The following is a 19195-nucleotide window of genomic DNA, read 5'->3' as shown; positions in this document are numbered from 1 at the left end:
CGATCTCCCGTTCCATTCTTCCCTCACTCGTGAACAAGACCCCAAGATACTTGAATTCCTCCACTTGGGGCAGGATCTCATCCCCGACCTGGAGATGGCATGCCACCCTTTCCCGACTGAGGACCATGGTCTCAGATTTGGAGGTGCTGATTCTCATCCCAGCCGCTTCACACTCGGCTGCGAACTGCTCCAATGAGAGTTGGAGGTCACGGCTTGATGAAGCCAACAGAACCACATCATCTGCAAAAAGCAGAGATGCAATACTGAGGCCACCAAACCGGACCCCCTCTACGCCTCGGCTGCGCCTAGAAATTCTGTCCATAAAAGTTATGAACAGAATCGGCGACAAAGGGCAGCCTTGGCGGAGTCCAACCCTCACCGGGAACGAGTTCGACTTACTGCCGGATATGCGGACCAAACTCTGACTCCGGTCGTACAGGGACCGAACAGCCCGTATCAGGGGGTTCGGTACCCCATACTCCCGAAGCACTCTCCACAGGACTCCCCGAGGGACACGGTCGAACGCCTTCTCCAAGTCCACAAAACACATGTAGACTGGTTGGGCGAACTCCCATGCACCCTCGAGGACCCTGCCGAGGGTGTAGAGCTGGTCCACTGTTCCACGGCCAGGACGAAAACCACACTGCTCCTCCTGAATCTGAGATTCGACTTCCCGACGGACCCTCCTCTCCAGCACCCCTGAATAGACCTTACCAGGGAGGCTGAGCAGTGTGATCCCCCTGTAGTTGGAACACACCCTCCGGTCCCCCTTCTTAAAAAGGGGGACCACCACCCCAGTCTGCCAATCCAGAGGCACTGTCCCCGATGTCCACGCGATGTTGCAGAGGCGTGTCAACCAGGACAGCCCCACAACATCCAGAGCCTTTAGGAACTCCGGGCGAATCTCATCCACCCCCGGGGCCCTGCCACCGAGGAGCTTTTTAACTACCTCGGTGACCTCAAACCCAGAGATAGGAGAGCCCGCCTCAGAGAACTCACACTCTGCTTCCCCATGGGAAGGCGTGTCGGTGGAATTGAGGAGGTCTTCGAAGTATTCTCCCCACCGACTCACAACGTCCCGAGTCGAGGTCAGCAGCGCCCCATCCCCACTATACACAGTGTTGGTGGTGCACTGCTTTCCTCTCCTGAGACGTCGGATGGTGGACCAGAATTTCCTCGAAGCCGTCCGGAAGTCTTTCTCCATGGCCTCACCGAACTCCTCCCATGCCCGGGTTTTTGCTTCAGCGACCACCAGAGCTGCATTCCGCTTGGCCAGCCGGTACCCATCAGCTGCCTCAGGAGTCCCACAGGCCAAAAAGGCCCGATAGGACTCCTTCTTCAGCTTGACGGCATCCCTCACCGTTGGTGTCCACCAACGGGTTCGCGGATTGCCGCCACGACAGGCACCGACCACCTTACGGCCACAGCTCCGGTCGGCCGCCTCAGCAATGGAGGCGCGGAACATGGTCCACTCGGACTCGATGTCCCCCGCCTCCCCCGGAACATGAGCAAAGTTCTGTCGGAGGTGGGAGTTGAAACTCCTTCTGACAGGGGATTCTGCCAGACGTTCCCAGCAGACCCTCACAATACGTTTGGGCCTGCCACGTCGGACCGGCATCTTCCCCCACCATCGGAGCCAACTCACCACCAGGTGGTGATCAGTTGACAGCTCCGCCCCTCTCTTCACCCGAGTGTCCAAGACATGCGGCCGCAAGTCCGATGACACGACCACAAAGTCGATCATCGAACTGCGACCTAGGGTGTCCTGGTGCCAAGTGCACGTGTGGACACCCTTATGCTTGAACATGGTGTTCGTTATGGACAATCCGTGACGAGCACAGAAGTCCAATAACAGAACACCGCTCGGGTTCTGATCGGGGGGGCCGTTCCTCCCAATCGCGCCCTTCCAGGTCTCACTGTCATTGCCCACGTGAGCATTGAAGTCCCCCAACAGAACAATGGAGTCCCCAGCGGGAGCGCTCTCCAGCACCCCCTCCAAGGACTCCAAAAAGGGTGGGTACTCTGAACTGCTGTTTGGTGCATAGGCACAAACAACAGTCAGGACCCGTCCCCCCACCCGAAGGCGGAGGGAGGCTACCCTCTCGTCCACCGGGGTGAACCCCAACGTACAGGCGCCGAGCCGGGGGGCAATAAGTATACCCACACCTGCTCGGCGCCTCTCACCATGGGCAACTCCAGAGTGGAAGAGAGTCCAACCCCTCTCGAGAGGACTGGTACCAGAGCCCCAGGTGTGTGTGGAGGCGACTCCGACTATATCGAGTCGGAACTTCTCGACCTCACACACCAGCTCGGGCTCCTTCCCTGCCAGAGAGGTGACATTCCACGTCCCTAGAGCCAGCTTCTGTAGCCGGGGATCGGATCGCCAAGGTCCCCGCCTTCGGCCACCGCCCGGCTCACACTGCACCCGACCCCTATGGCCCCTCCCACAGGTGGTGAGCCCATGGGAAGGGGGACCCACGTTACCCTTTCGGGCTGTGCCCGGCCGGACCCCATGGGTGCAGGCCCGGCCACCAGGCGCTCGCCTTCGAGCCCCACCACCAGGCCTGGCTCCAGCGGGGGGCCCCGGTGGCCCGCGTCCGGGCAAGGGAAAACGAAGTCCATTGTTTGTCGTCATCATTAGGGGTCTTTGAGCCGTGCTTTGTCTGGTCCCTCACCTAGGACCTGTTTGTCATGGGTGACCCTGCCAGGGGCATAAAGCCCCAGACAACTTAGCTCCTAGGATCACTAGGACACACAAACCCCTCCACCACGACAAGGTGACGGCTCAAGGAGGGGGCCACTGATTGTTTTAATTCAAATGATTATATGCACGTGAAAAATGTAAGTAATTTTTTTTTTGGGGGGGGGGGAGTTTGTGATTCACGGGACTGACTGATGTGTGTTTTGTGGTTGTTTAAACAAATAAACGTTTTCGCTACACTTTATTATTAGTAATTTTTTTAAATCTGTGAACTGGACATCTGTTGAACTATAGATTAATATTCGCCAAATATACGGAACCTGTAACGACTGTGAAGACTGACTGCACATGTGCTGCTAATGTTGGAGAGTGTTTACAGAAATATTTAGTATTTTTAAAAATGTCTGCCCAATTTGAAAGATCATGCTCAGCTACTGCTCATAGCAAATGGCTTTGCATACATTAAAATGGTTCTCTTCCCCCCCACCCCCGGCGAATAATTATTTTTTTCATTTTTCCCAAGAGTTCACTGCTATTCACTCCCACTGGAGATTTTTGATACAATACTAGGTGGTCTTTATCATTATTCAATGGAAAGTGCTATGTGCACTGACAGCACAATGTAACATTCACGGTGCAACATTGTACATTCCGTAGACTAATTGGTACCCATGGGAACAATTTGAAGTGTATGCTTTGAGAGGTTGGGGAATATTTAATGTATTTACAATGTATATTTACATGCCCTGTAACTTGCCTGCAGACAAGCTCAGCAACATGAAACTGGTAGATAATGAGCTGAGGTTTGTCATATTTTAAAAACACAAACTAGATCATTGTCACAGATTGGAAGGACTACATCATTACTTCACTCCACAGGCTACTCGGGGAAGCAATAGGAAAACGCTTGGATTGTCATTCATATGCTTGGTGAAGTAGAAAAGACTAGAGGACATATACAATTGCATTCGACCTTTTCACACGTTTTTCCTTCTCCCCTTTTTTTCTAAAAAGGCGTGCACTTACCATCTTTTGCCACCGGGTGACGGTGTTGTACTGCCGAATCATTTCAACTGTCAGCGTTCCAAAGTCTTTTGTTCGATTGGCATTTTACAGACGAGACTTCTTATGCCTTTCTTTCAACAAAAGCATTTCATCTTGCCACTCTTCCCGGAAGGCAAGGCTTTTCAAATGGCATTGTTGAGAAATCCCTTTACCACCTTGTTTTTTTTTTGTTTTTTTTGTTTTTCTCTTCAAATGAGACTTCTGTGGTTGTGACAAAGATGAAAATGTTCCTTGATTGCGGCATACAAAATCGCACGTTCCTAGGATTCAGACATGATTGAAAACTATATGAATTTGATGAACTATTATAATTATAGTTTTCTGTGAAATTTGAAGTAATTATGACAAGGCGCTTGCACTCGGTTTGCCCCAGAAAATGAGATGACTCAAGCGGAGGCTGCCATTGAAGAAGCTGAAAATTACCTCTTTTTCTTCTCAACTAATAAGAAACATCCGGGTGTTTTTCTACCAAAGAGTCAAGGTTTCGGTCACACATTTCTGGGCCAATTTGCCATGTAAAAAAGTGCCATATAATTCTTAATCCCTATCCGATTCTTACAAACTGGGCTCATTTTATTCATGTTTCAAACCTCTATCCAATGATATACAGGATGTTTGAGAATTTTAGTAACATACCTACTTTAATGTCAGATGAAGAAAGATTCAAGCATTTGTTCAAGTATAAGCCATTTTATTTGGCTCGAATTTTCTAAAGTACTTTGCTGCAATGCAAGAGGACACTCTGTGTTTGATATATTTGTAGATGTCTGCTTACTGTTATTTTTTGCATCTTATAAGCAAGCCCATGTGGGTTGAGCACCTTTAATGGTGCATGGCACAAAATAAATCAATAAATTAACTATTTATTAATTAGGTGACTTCTGAAGGCAATGGATTGCATTGCACTGGATTGTATTTGGGGATATCAGAGTACATGGGTTGAATACAAATGCACACCACACTTTCCAGAAAAGCTTATGAATACTTTTTCAAGGCACTGTAGATAGCTGAACTGCATGTTGTTTCTCCCTCGCCGTGGTGGTGCTATTAGTGGCATTCAGGTAACAACTCTATTGCATGTGTGTTACAATACACTTTTATTGATGCTAACCACAATGCAATTTGCATGTAAAAATTTTAGCACATTTTGGAATATTTACTACCAACAAATGTATTGTTAAATTAATACATCTATGAGAGTGTCATTTAAAAGTGTGCTTTGTTATTGTAATACATGATTTCAACTTTATTTGCAGTCAATATTTGAGATACCTGGCACTGAGCTCAAGGAAAGTAACAGCAAATTTGAGCTCAGTGTCTTTGGAGCACACTGGAATGAACACATCCAAATTCAAGCAGTAGGGGGCAGTGTGCGGCTTTTTTAAAACTGTCTTAAATAACTAACGTTGCATTAATAGGGCCCGGCCCCTTTTATACACGTCCACTAAGTAATTGAGTCATTATACAGCATGAAAAGAAGCCCATTGCCATCATACACACAACCACAGACAATCACTCGTCTTCAGACAGACAGCACACACGCACACTTAAACAGAGTATGGCAGGTTGTCATGACAACACAGTGGAAGAGGTTACAGTGGCAAGGAGAAGCTCTTAAATACAATGAAAACATCCACGAGGACGGGGGTGTTCCTTTTTCGCAGCAGCGCTCATGAAAGACACTGGTGGATTTGCTTGGCGCTCATAGGTGCTAGGGTTCCCCTGGATCTGACAGTACTCCCAATAAATGTTCTGATGTATTTATTCATATTATTGTTATTGTGGTACATTGACTCATACATAGCGGCCCGTTGGGCGACTGGTTAGAGCGTCTGCCGCACAGTTCTGAGGACCGGGGTTCAATCCCCGGCCGGCCCCGCCTGTGTGGAGTTTGCATGTTGTCCCCGTGCCTGCGTGAGTTTTCTCCGGGCACTCCAGTTTCCTCCCACATCCCAAACACATGTACGGTAGGTTAATTGACAACTCTAAATTGCCCGTAGGTGTGAATGTGAGTGCGAATGGTTGTTTGTTTGTTTGTATGTGATTGGCTGGCAACCAGTTCAGGGTGTACCCCGCCTCTTGGCCGATGATAGCTGGGATAGGCTCCAGCACGCCCGCGACCCTTGTGAAGATAAGCGGCTCAGAAAATGGATGGGTGGATGACTCATACATGAAAATCAGTCGCCTTTCGGCGAAATTTGCTGTTTTCAACTCAAAATGGGTCATTTACATGAATCGTACAGATCTCATGAGTTTCTCCTGGGTGTGTGGCGGGGGGGGTCGCTACCGCCGTCGTTGTCATACTCGTACTCCTTGAACGCTGGCAGCTAGATCCAATCCACACATCCACCATCCACACACAGATGTCATTTCTGCATACTACTCTGCAGCGAACTAATAGGCATCGGTCTGAGGTTCCGCCTGTGCGCTCTGGACCGGCTTTGGATAAATCACGGGAGTTGACGAGGCCAGAAAAAACACTTCCCCCGCTTCTGCTGTGAAGAAGTAACGGTAATTTTACTCCGTTGCAGTGATCTAAATGTCGCTCGCTACTTCTATTCATCAATTATTGCTTATTTCTCAACTATTTCGTGCACGAGACTACGACTTCGACTTCCGCATTGGGCGCCGTTTGCTCCAATCCAATGTAAGCGCGAGTGACATTTAAGTCTAGTTCACCAACCAAACGACACAAGAAAGTCACATGACCTCACACAACATCTTCTATTGGGCTTCCCGGGCATTGATATTAACACTCGATAAGTCAGCCCGGCTGATCGTCGTGTCTACGTGGCCACCATGTCGGGAAGGTCGTCGTTACCATGAAGGCAATGGCGCGTTACTTGTGTTTACATTTAGACGGAAAAAAACCCAACAGCTTTCATGTATTGTAGTATTTGTCTGGCACTGTCTGTCTGCCCAAATTTTTGGAGGACTACTTTTGACTTTTGACTTTGCCTGGAGTGACATTATTGTCAAGTAACAGTACTCTTACATGAGTACAATATTTGGCTACTCTACCCACCTCTGGAGTGGACCTCCTGTAGTGATACTCTTACGTTTAAGCAACATTTTTTCTCCTCAGATCCGCCAGTGTCGTATTTGTTAGACTGGTCTATTGTATTTTCGCGTTGAGGTGCTGCGGGTCCAGCGGAACCGCGAAGCACACGTGACACAGGCGACAAGAGCTGATCCGCTAGTACATCTTGTATTAATTAGGAAAGGTGCCTACAAATATCTAATTAGTTTATGGATGTTAATGTTAAATGTATTAAACGACGGTACAATGTTAGGGATTATGTCACAACAGAGAATGAACAAACTTCAAATTCAGAAATGGCCAATAAAAACAGAAAAATACTGGACTGAATATTTACCTGGAGGATGCAATTGGGGTTAGGCTTTGAAACTGGTAATCGTGAAAAATGAATTGAAACAGACAATGATTTTAGTCCATTCTTTTCCAGAATGAGTGCTTAGAGAGGAGGATGCTATTCATGTGGCACAGCTTGAAGCAGGCATCAGGTGCAGGTTGTAATGGGTCTGGCTCAAGTTCTCGGAGGCCAAAACAAAAAGAAGCAAAGAAATGAGGCAAATTTAATTCAATCTTAAATTTGTACATCAACATGTGCTTGAGCGGTGTAAATAAATGTTTTTCTGCTTGAACAAAACTGTATTTTGCCTTATTTGGCCTTCCAGATTACTTAATTTATGTTAAAATCAAGAAGATTCTCTGCGGGGGCCCGGAGGATTCCCCCAGACTCCCCTACAATGTTTTTTTTTTTTTGGTCACCTTTTTCATGCCTTTGGTGTTTGCGTGTCTGTTGACTGTGTGGACACCATAAAAAACCCCACAACCCCATCCCAACAACTTTAACTCTCAGAGTGTGCAAAAAGCTGATAATACCCACAATGAAAACTTTCCTGTGGTGACTCTTTATGAAGGCCTTGATACACCAAGCCAACGGTCAGACAACGTTACAATGTTCATCTGACTTCCGTGTTGGCCTAAACGTCGGCATGTCGGGTCGTAAAAGTGACGGTTCACAGACCGCAAAGAGTTGACTGTGACGCCAAGTACTACATACCCCTCCATACCAGCGGCGGCGGTAGTCAGTGTTGTTCCGCGTTCCCAAAAATGTAGCCAGGACTTCCGGGGTCGAAGTTTGGTGGTAAATAAGGCACATCGCCTTTACTTTCACTCACGCTACCACAGACTAATTTCTGTTGAGAAGTTGCAGTTGGCACTGGCGTCGTCAGCCCTTGGTCATTTGCTTGTGGAAAAAGAAACGACACCGAGGCAAAAGATGCAATACTGTGACTGTATATCTGTGGGGGAACGGCACTTCTTTGCAACCGCTTTTTTTCTTTCTATGGAAAACAAAGATCAATTTTAAATTTGTTAGCTTGCCCAATTCCAATAACTGCTGTATTATTTTGCTCCTCTTGTTGCAAAAGGAAGACTTCAACATACTAGTCAGCCAGCTCACATCAGATAGATAGATTTGGATAAAATAAGCCATTGATATTTACCAAGGAGGATGAGTGAACAAGAAGACAATGACATTCATGAAGGGAGAGAAAAAAATCAATCTCACCTGATATAATGAGTTGAGTGTCATGATCCTGTCATAGTTTTGCTTTCATTACACTGCCCATGTAGTGTTTCTCTGTAATGTCGCAAAGGGGTGGCTGTCAAATCATGCGGATGAATTGGTCTTCACTTTTCTTTCCTTTTTTCCCTCTCTCTCTCTCTTTTTGGCCATGCAGAATGGTGGATCTGTAGGCCTTTTCTGCCCGGAACAGTTTTGCTGTACAGCAGGAGATCCGCCCTCTGCTTATTTTTTAAATTATTCTGATGTTTACTGAAACTACACCTGGACAGAAAAAGGGTTTTAGGGGACAGACATAGGGAGAGAACGGACAAGGGGAATAGGGATACGAATCACAGCAGAACAATATTTAGACAGTCTAGATATTTATGAGTGGGAATGGATTGGGCCACTAAACCTAATAACTGGATGGGCCATCCTCAGCAGCAACAACTGAAATCAAGCGTTTTTCATAACTGGCAGTGAGTCTTTCACATCTCTGTGGAGATATTTTGGCCCACTCTTCCTTGCAGAATTGTTTGAACTCAGCAAAAAATGAAGGTTTTCGAGTATGAACCACCACCTTAAGGTCAATACCAACTGCATTTCAATCAGATTCAAGTCTGGACTTTGACTAGGCCAATCCAAAACCTTCATTTAGTTTTTTTTAAGCCATTCCAAAGTTGACTTGACTGGTGTGTTTTGGATCATTATCCTGCGCTTCAGTTTGAGGTCACAAACTGATGGCTGAACATTCGCCTTTAGGATTTTCTATTAAAGAGCAGAATTCATGGTTCCATCAATCACAGGTTGTTGTCCAGGTCCTGAAGGAGCAAAGCAGCCCAAGACCATCACACTACCACCACCATGTTTGACTCTTGGTATGATGTTCTTTTTCTGAAATGCTGTGCTACATTTACGCCAGATGTAACCAGACACACACCTTCCAAAAAGCTCCACTTTCATCTCGGAAGTCCATATAATATTCTCCCGACTTGCTGGAGTCGTCGTCACCTTATTGTGGTGGAGGGGTTTGTGTGTCCCAATGATGCTAAGAGCTAAGTTGTCTGGGGCTTTAAGCCCCTGGTCAGGTCACCCATGGCACACGGGATCCTAGGTGAGGGACCAGACAAAGCACGCTCAAAGACCCCTTATGATGAGTACAAATATTGGACCCCGTTTTCCCTCGCCCGGACGCGGGTCACCGGGGCCCCCCCTCTGGAGCCAGGCACGGCGGTAGACCATGACAGAGTGCGCCTGGTGGAAAACGGAAAACAGAAAATGGATGAATGGATGGACATATATATGGGTGTATATATATTTATATATATAAGTGTGTGTGTGTGTGTGTGTGTAATTCTGATGTCTCAGCGGCGTAATTCCAGTCTCCCTGCAATATTGTAGTGATGGAACTTTTGATGACGGGCCACACCGGTGCGACTTGTGTTTGATGACTTGGATGATATGGCATGTTGTATTATGTTTTTCTGTCAAATTCAGAAAATGGCGTGGGTTTAAGCAGGCAGAGGACAGTCAAAGGGATTTTGTAACCAGTTAGAGCACACTGCATATGCTTGTGTAGCTTGTGAAAATGACGTAGGGAACAGGAGAATTGACTAATTCTGAATCAAAAATAATGATTCCGCAACAGTTTTTGGTTTTGAGTCTTGTGATTTTTCTTCTTTTTTACACAACCTCTCTCCAGCCTTTGAAAACACACTTTTGCACTTTAAAGATGCCGCTGTGTACAAAAATGCAAGCGCAAGATGATATATATGAAAGCACGGCCTGCCACCGGAGCTGCTGAGGCAGCTCTACACAGCGGTCATCGAATCAGTCCTGTGTTCTTCCATCACAGTCTGGTTTGGTGCTGCTACAAAAAAGGACAAACTCTGACTGCAAGGGACAATCAAAACTGCTGAAAGGATTGTCGGTACCCCCCTACCCACCCTTGAGGACTTGCACACTGCCAGAACTAAGACAAGAGCGTGCAAAATCCTCTCGGACCCTCCGCATCCCGGTCACCAGCTCTTCCAGCTCGTCCAGCTCCTTCCCTCAGGTAGGCGCTACCGATCAATCCAAACTAGAACTAGCAGACATTCCAACAGCTTCTTCCCTTCAACTTCTTAAACACCTAACCTACAATTCCATTACAACATGCTGGCAATTTTTTGACTCGAGTTCGTTGTCACATTTCTGTGGGGCCAATTATATATTACTCGTGCACTCACTGTAGTTGTCTCGCTACGCTGCACTATTTGCATATCTGTTGTTGACCAATACTGGCCACTTATGCCAAAGTAGCATCTGCTCCTTTTGCACACTGTTTGAGGAGTATCTGCAACATTTGCACAACCAACATTGTCCCAGATTATCGCACTACTCGTCACTTTAAACTGCATACACTCCTTGAAGTCTCGGCGCCCTTTGCACAATGGTCATTGCACTGGACTATTGCAATATTAGTCATTCGAACTGCTCTAAGTGCTAGAGGACTCTGCATCTTGCAGAGCTCTACTACTATCTCCCAACTCTATAAACGCTATTAACACTCTCCAAACTCCAGTACACAAACTCTAAAATTTTTAGCCAAACTCTGAGCTGACCACAACTCTATTAAAAGCACATTTTGAATGGAGCATGAGGGGTTTATATTGCTGTCAAACCTCGCAGCAAAATCTGAAGTGCTTCCAGAATCAGTCACGTGGTAATAACTAACCAGCGAGGCTGAAGACGTCATCATTTTCGCCTCCTGCCTAGCCTCAAAAAGCGCTTTGCGGAAACACCCCTTCCACGGCACATCTCATAGCCTCACTACTTTCCATTGTATGTCCCCTTTAAGGCGTCATGGAGGATTTCTCCAACCTCTTTTCTCCAATGTGATGTTCATTAGAAATCTCCCTTCACGTAGTATCATAATAATTCTTGGATCATTACCTTAAATTGGATGAGTGTTATGTCAAGTCTCGCTTGCCCCAGGCTCCCATGAACCTTTAGGCACTATGACAGTCCTGACAGGCTCTCCGTTTAAAGGGTTGAAGCTCCCCGTTTTCCCTGGGTATTACAGAGTGGACTGTAAACGGCGACGGGAGCTTGCTTAAGCTGGTGTCGGAAGGATTCGCCTAGGATCTCACAGCCATCTATGAAGCGTCGATCCCGCTGATGTTAGGCCTCACCGCCGCAGAGTCACCTTAGTAGATGTTGGGTGAAATGCTAACACTTTAAAGCTGCTCCCTCCCTATTAACTTGTTGCACTTAGAATGACCTAGGATATTTAGACGGTCTTGGTACGACAGTCAGGACCCGTTGTTGTTTAAATTGTAGCCGAAATAACACTTTAAGAATTGGGGTAAAATATTTATGAGCTGTGTGGATAGTGTTATTTCTGCTAACATTAATAACAATGTGGTCATTACTCTTAAAATAAAAGGGACATTTTTCCAGAATCAAAAAAAGGCACTTTAATAGATAGCGTTTGGCAAAGGGCTAAAGCATCAAATAATAAAAATTATGAATTTCACAAAAAGGAACTGTACATGAACCATCTACTCACTCATAAATGAGATAAAATATTCCAGGCCGATTCTCTGTGGTGTAAACCAAGAAACAGTCCAAAATGTGAAAATACAAAACATGACTAAATGAGTATCTGAATAGGCCAGAAACACCAAATAATCAAAAATAATGAAATTCACAAAAAGGAACTGTTCATGAAACATCTACTCACTCATAAATGAGATTATTTCAGGTCCAAAGACCGCAGTTTAGGGCAAAGGTTGGTAACATTCAGAGTCTCTTATGTTGGTAAATGAAAACAGTCCAAAATGTGAAAATTTAAAACATGAAAATAAAATAAAAAATAATAAAAATGTAATAAATCGAAACGGAATAGGAAGGTGTTTTTAGAGCAGTGTGCTGGTGTTGTTTCATAGATACTGCTGGAATTAATAAGCAAAACAAAGCAAATTTATTTAGATAGCGCATTTCATACACAAGGTAACTCAATGTGCTTCACCTGATTAAAAGCATTTAAAAACAAAGAGAAAAAAAATAAAAGTACAATTAAAACAATGTACAGTGCAAGAAATATCATTTAAAAGTGGAAAAGCTCTAAAAAGCATGACAAAGAAGAGTTTTTAACCTGGACTTAAAAACATTCACACTTGGGGCTGACGTCACTTCTGTTGGCAACTTATTCCATTTTTGTGCAGGATAATAGCTAAATGCTGCTTCACCATGTTTGCTTTGGACTATGTCCTCCACTATTTGACCTGAGTCTGTCGATCTTAGAGCCCTACTGGGTTTATATTCCATGAGCATTTCTTTCATGTTTTCAGGACCAAAACAATTTTGTGATGTATAGACCAGTAACAGAACTTTAAAATATATTCTAAAGCTGACTGTGAGCCAGTGTAAAGACTTTAGAATTGGAGTAATATGGTCTGACCTCTTTGTTCTGGTTAGAACCCGAGCTGCAGCATTCTGAATGAGCTGCAGCTGTTTAATGCTCATTTTGGAGAGTCCGGTCAGAAGACCATTGCAATAGTATAGTCTACTTGAGATAAAAGCATGGATGAGCTTCTCCTGGTCTGCTTGGCACATGCAAGCCTTCACTCTGGATATGTTCTTCAGATGGCAGAAGGCAGTTTTAGTAATTGATTTGATATAACTGTCAGGTCGGAATCTATCAGTAAACCAAGGTTTCGAACTTGGTCTTTGGTTTTTAAAGAGAGTGACTCCAGGTATTTACTAACAGAGATCCTCTTTTCTTTATTGCCAAAACAATGATCTCAGTTTTGTTGTGGTTTAATTGAAGAACATTTTGGCTCATCCAGTTATTTACAGTGGGTATGGAAAGTTTTTAGACCCCGTTAAATTTTTCACTCTTTGTTATATTGCAGCCATTTGTCAAAATCATTTAAGTTAATTTTTTTCCTCATTAATATACAAACAGCAACCCATATTGACAGAGAAAAAAGACTTATTTATTATTTATTAAAAAAGAAAAACTGAAAACAAAATCACACAGCCATAAGTATTCAGACCCTTTGCTGTGACACTCATATATTTAACTCAGGTGCTGTCCATTTCTTCTGATCATCCTTAAAATGGTTCTACACCTTCATTGGAGTCCAGCTGTGTTTGATTATACTGATTGGACTTGATTAGGAAAGCCACACCCCTGTCTATATAAGACCTTACAGCTATCAGTGCATGTCAGAGCAAATGAGAATCATGAGGTCAAAGGAACTCCCTGAAGAGCTTAGAGACAGAATTGTGGCAAGGCACAGATCTGGCCATCCATCCATTTTCTGAGCCGCTTCTCCTCACTAGGGTCGCGGGCGTGCTGTAGCCTATCCCAGCTGTCATCGGGCAGGAGGCGGGGTACACCCTGAACTGGTTGCCAGCCAATCGCAGGGCACATAGAAACAAACAACCATTCGCACTCACAGTCATGCCTACGGGCAATTTAGAGTCTCCAATTAATGACAGATCTGGCCAAGGTTACGAAAACATTTCTGCTGCACTTAAGGTTCCTAAGAGCACAGTGGCCTCCATAATCCTGAAATGGAAGACGTTTGAGACGACCAGAACCCTTCCTAGAGCTGACCGTCCAGCCAAACTGAGCAATTGGGGGAGAGGAGCCTTGGTGGGAGAGGTAAAGAAGAACCCAAAGATCACTGTGGCTGAGCTCCAGAGATGCAGTTGGGAGATGGGAGAAAGTTCTAGAAAGTCAACCATCACTGCAGCCCTCCACCATTCGGGGGTTTATGGCAGAGTGGCCCGACGGAAGCCTCTCCTCAGTGCAAGACACATGAAAGCCCGCAAGGAGTTTGCTAAAAAAAAAAAAACTGAAGGACTCCAAGATGGTGAGAAATAAGATTCTCTGGTCTGATGAGACCAAGATAGAAATTGTTGGCCTTAATTCTAAGTGGCATGTGTGGAGAAAACCAGGCACTGCTCATCACCTGTCCAATAAAGTCCCAACAGTGAAGCATGGTGGTGGCAGCATCATGCTGTGGTTGTGTTTTTCAGCTGCAGGGACAGGGAGACTGGTTGCAATCGAAGGAAAGATGAATGCGGCCAAGTACAGGGATATCCTGGACGAAAACCTTCTCCAGAATGCTCAGAACCTCCAACTGGGCCGAAGGTTCTCCTTCAAAAAAGACAACGACCCTAAGCACACAGCTAACATAACGAAGGAGTTGCTTCAGAACAACTCTGTGACTGTTTTTGAATGGCCCAGCCAGAGCCCTGACTAAAACCCAATTGAGCATCTCTGGAAAGACCTGAAAATGGCTGCCCACCAACGTTCCCCATCCAACCTGACAGAACTGGAGAGGATCTGCAAGGAGGAATGGCAGAGGATCCCCAAATCCAGGTGTGAAAAACATCATTTCCAAAAAGACTCATAGCTGTATTAGCTCAAAAGGGTACTAAATACTGAGCAAAGGGTCTGAATACTTATGGCTGCGTGATATTTCTATTTTTCTTTTTTAATAAATCTGCAAAAGTTTCAACAATTCAGTTTTTTTTCTGTCAATATGGTTTGCTGTGTGTACATTAACGAGGAAAAAATGAACTTAAATGATTTTAGCAAGGGCGGCATGGTAGACGACTGGTTAGAGCGTCTGCCTCACAGTTCTGAGGACCGGGGTTCAATCCCCGGCCCCGCCTGTGTGGAGTTTGCATGGTCTCCCCGTGCCTGCATGGGTTTTCTCCGGGCACTCCGGTTTCCTCCCACATCCCCAAAAAAAAACATGCATGGTAGGTTAAACTGACAACTCTAAATTGCTCTTAGGTGTGAATATGAGTGAAAATGGTTGTTTTGTATATGCCCTGCGATTGGTTGGCAACCAGTTCAGGGTGTACCCCGCCTCCTGCCCGATGATAGCTGGGATAGGCTCCAGCACGCACGCAACCCTAGTGATGAGAAGCGGCTCCGAAAATGGATGGAGGATTTTAGCAAATGGCTGCAATATAAAAAAGAGTGAAAAATTTAATGGGGTCTGAATACTTTCCGTACCCATTTTATCTTTTTTAGACAGTGACACAACACCTCAATTGAACAGTAGTTATCTGGAAACACTGCTAGATATAACTGTGTGTCATCTGCATAGCTATGATAGTCAAAATTAAAGCTCTGAAGAATTTGACCCAAGGGTAGCATATACAGGATGAACAGGAGGGGTCCAAGAACTGACCCTTGAGGGACCCCATAGGTAATTGACATGAGATTGAACACTTCCAATGGGTACAAAATAACTCCTTTCCTCCAGGTAGGACCTGAACCATTTAAGGACTATTCCATTTAGTCCTACCCAGGTTTCCAAGACCAGAATTGACACCTTTCCCGAGTCAGTATTCAACTTTATATCATTTAGCACTTTGATAAGAGCAGATTCTGTACTGTGATGAGTTCGGAAACCTGATTGAAATTTGTCAAAAAGTCCACTTAAGTTCAAGAAATTGCTGAGTTGATTAAAAATAACTTTCTCAACAATCTTGGCTATGAAAGGGAGATTTGAGATGGGTCTTTATCTTGCTAACATGGAAGTGTCCAACGTTCTATTTTTTAGAAGAGGCTTAATGGCAGCTACTTTAAGAGCTTTAGGAAACTCGCCTGACTGAAGTGAGAAATTTATTATTTGCTGCTAATCAGCTAGCACAAACTTCGCAATAACTTTGAAAAAGTCAGACAGCATTGAGTCAAGACAGCTCGTTGATGGTTTCAGCTGCTGAATCGTTTACTCTACAGTTTTTTGGTCAACTGTATCATATTCTGAGATGGTAATGGCGTTTTTCATGGGTGGCTTCGGATGTAGTATCATTTTATCATTTTGCTGATTTTTGCTGATATTTAACCTGATGGATTGTATTTTTTCAATAAAATGACAAGCAAATTCATTCCATTTATCTGCTGTTAGGAGTTCTGGAGTTATCTGATTCGGTGGGGTTGAGCTTGTCAACCACAACAAACAGAGTGTGAGTATTGCTGAAGTTCTTACTGATGATTTCAGAAAGGTTCAGTTTGCCTACCGAGCAAACAGGTCCTCGGATGACGCAGTCAACATGGGACTGCACTTCATCCTAGAACACCTCGACGGCACAGGGACCTACGCAAGGATCCTGTCTGTGGACTTCAGTTCAACGTTCAACAACCATCATCCCCGAACTCCTCTCCTCCAAGCTTCTCCAGCTCAACGTCTCGCCTGCCATCTGCCAGTGGATTTACAGCTTCCTGACGGGCAGGACATAGCAGGTGAGGCTGGGAGACACCACCTCATCTACATGCACCACCAGCATGGGGGCGCCCCAAGGTTGTGTCCTCTCTCTCTCCACGAATAACTGAACCTCAACGTACCCGGCTGTCAAACTCCTGAAGTTTGCAGACGACAACACAGTCATCGGCCTCCCTCATCAAAGACGGTGACGAGTCTGCGTATCGACAGGAAGTGGAGTGGCTGGAGCTGTGGTGCGGCCGACACCACCTGGAGCTTAACACACTCAAGACTGTAGAGATGATCGTGGACTTCAGGAGGCATCCTTCGCCACAGCTGCCCCTCACGCTGTGCAACTGCCCTGTGTCAACCGTGGACACCTTCAAGTTCCTAGGAATTACAGTCTCAGAACCTAAAGTGGGAGAGCAACATCTACTCCATTCTCAAAAAGGCCCAGCAGAGGATGTACTTCCTGTGGCTTCTGAGGAAGTACAGCCTGCCACAGGAGCTGTTGAGGCAGTTCTACACCAGTCATCGAATCAGTCCTGTGTTCTTCCATCACAGTCTGGTTTGGTGCTGCCACAAAAAAGGACAAACTCCGACTGCAACGGACAATCAACACTGCTGAAAAGATTGTTGGTACCCCCCTACCCACCCTTGAGGACTTGCACGCTGCCAGAACTAAGACGAGAGCATGCAAAATCCTCTTGGACCCTCCACATCATGGTCACGACCTCTTCCAGCTCCTTCCCTCAGGTAGGCACTCTCGATCAATGCAAACTAAAACAAGCAGACACTCCAACAGCTTCTTTCCACTTGCCATTAACTTCTTAAACAGTTAATGTAGTATATTTCAATAGTACCACAATCAGAGTTCCTTTGCAAGGGCTAAATGTTTGGAGATCTGTATTCAAGCCAAACATCTTTTCTTTGAAGTTCTACATCAAAGGACTTCCTTCAACCATTTGTTTGTACGTTTATTAGGGTTTTCATTCTCCGCCCAGACAGTAACATGTCTTGGGTTCACAACAGGCGTCCCGGTCTGCAAAGAGGATTGTTTTGCATCTTATAAGATAAGGGTACCGGGTGTGAGCGTAGCTAGAATGTGAGGCGCCAGCAGGCGGGTGTGATTCCAAATATGGTCATGAGGAACGGCCATCTTCCGGGTGCACCCAGGGAGGGGCTAATTCCTCGCCCAGAGAATTAAACCTTGATAAACTGAGATCCAGGGGTTTTTCGGGGGCTTTTTCGTTGTTCTGGGTATGTAAGCAGCTGTTATGACACTAAGGCTTGTTCAATAGATCGAATTAGCCCAAACGCCAAGTGTCTCGAAGTCTTCATTCATTCCCACACAACGGAAGCCGCAGTTCTCCCGGGTGACCACCGACTCGGAACCACAGGCGAAAAAATCCACCTCATTAACTTACCATTCCATTGTAACATGCTGCCAATTTTGTCTTGAGATTCTTGTCATATCTCTGTCGGGCCAATTATACATTACTCGTGCACTCACCTGTACTACTTGCATATGTGTTGTTGACTAATACTGACCACTCATGTGCTTGAAAAGTATCTGAACCATTTGCACAAATGACATTGTTCCAGATAATCACACTACTAGTCACTTTAAACTGCATAGATTTCTTGAAGTCTCTGCGCCATTTGCACAATGGTCCACTGCACCAGACTATTGTTCTATTCGTCATTTCAAACTGCTCTAATTGCAAGAGGACATCATTCTGCACAATTGTCAAAAATAAATAATTACAAATATGTACCAGCATTACTGGTAACTTTTTATTGCTCAGTGACTGTGTGATTATGTTTATATGTCTCAAAATTATTTTCTGTCAATTGACTGTTGTCGTACTAGACCGGCTCCAACTGCCGGAGACAAATTTCTTGTGTCTTTTTGACATACTTGGCAAATAAGGATGATTCTGATTCTGATTAATATGTTGAGAGAAGCCAAATGTGTCTCATATAGCAGAGAGTTATTGTCAACATGAATGTTAAAGTCTCCCGTTATGATCCTCCATAAATTTTCTATTGTATCTTGGAGGTCTATAAATTAGACTCTACCCCAATCTGATCGGCTTGATCGGTATAGGCCGATAAATAGAATTTTATGCTGATCGGCCGATCGGCTTTCATGTCATAATTTGCCAATCCGATCAATGACATCATCGATTGGCTCCGCAAAAGACATTTACTCCGCGTCGCCGTCTCGTATAAATCCAAAAGCTAGTTTATTTTTAGCCTTGTCACATGTCTTGTGGCGTATTAACTGTAACTAGCCAATATTTTTTTTTTAAATCTTGTCAGTGAAAAAACATGTCGCCGGTGTGGGACTATTTTGCGGTGTCTCAGACAAACAACACGTAAGTTATTTGCAGTCTGCACAAATGAAGTACGTCGTGAGGAATGTCATCTAAATGCTTCAACACAACAAATTTGATAGGGCCCCTGAAAAACGTACAAAAGGAGCAGTATGCTGTGTTCAAGCAACGCAGCGTGGGAAGAAAAAAAAAAGGAAAAGCCAAACGGACGCAAACTCTGGACAACACCCGTCCATATAGCTGGGACAGTGAGAAAGTTAGAGTAAGTGTATACAT

The 19195-nt window shown here is 45.0% G+C and overlaps 1 long non-coding RNA gene across 1 annotated transcript in view; it reads right to left on the bottom strand.

The window, feature by feature from the left end:
• Positions 1–5299: 5299 nt before the first annotated feature.
• The window catches only part of LOC133488892 (uncharacterized), a 41280-nt gene continuing 27384 nt past the window's right edge, over positions 5300–19195 (bottom strand). Inside the window, exons 2-3 of the long non-coding RNA XR_009791770.1 lie at positions 7144–9615; positions 5300–6261 (exon numbers count right to left, since the gene is read on the bottom strand). This is a non-coding gene — a long non-coding RNA (uncharacterized LOC133488892). The remainder of the gene's footprint in view (positions 6262–7143; positions 9616–19195) is intronic.

The sequence above is a fragment of the Phyllopteryx taeniolatus genome, chromosome 1, assembly GCF_024500385.1.
Source record: "Phyllopteryx taeniolatus isolate TA_2022b chromosome 1, UOR_Ptae_1.2, whole genome shotgun sequence".
Classification (NCBI taxonomy): domain Eukaryota; kingdom Metazoa; phylum Chordata; class Actinopteri; order Syngnathiformes; family Syngnathidae; genus Phyllopteryx; species Phyllopteryx taeniolatus.
This window is presented reverse-complemented; position numbering and strand designations above follow the sequence as displayed.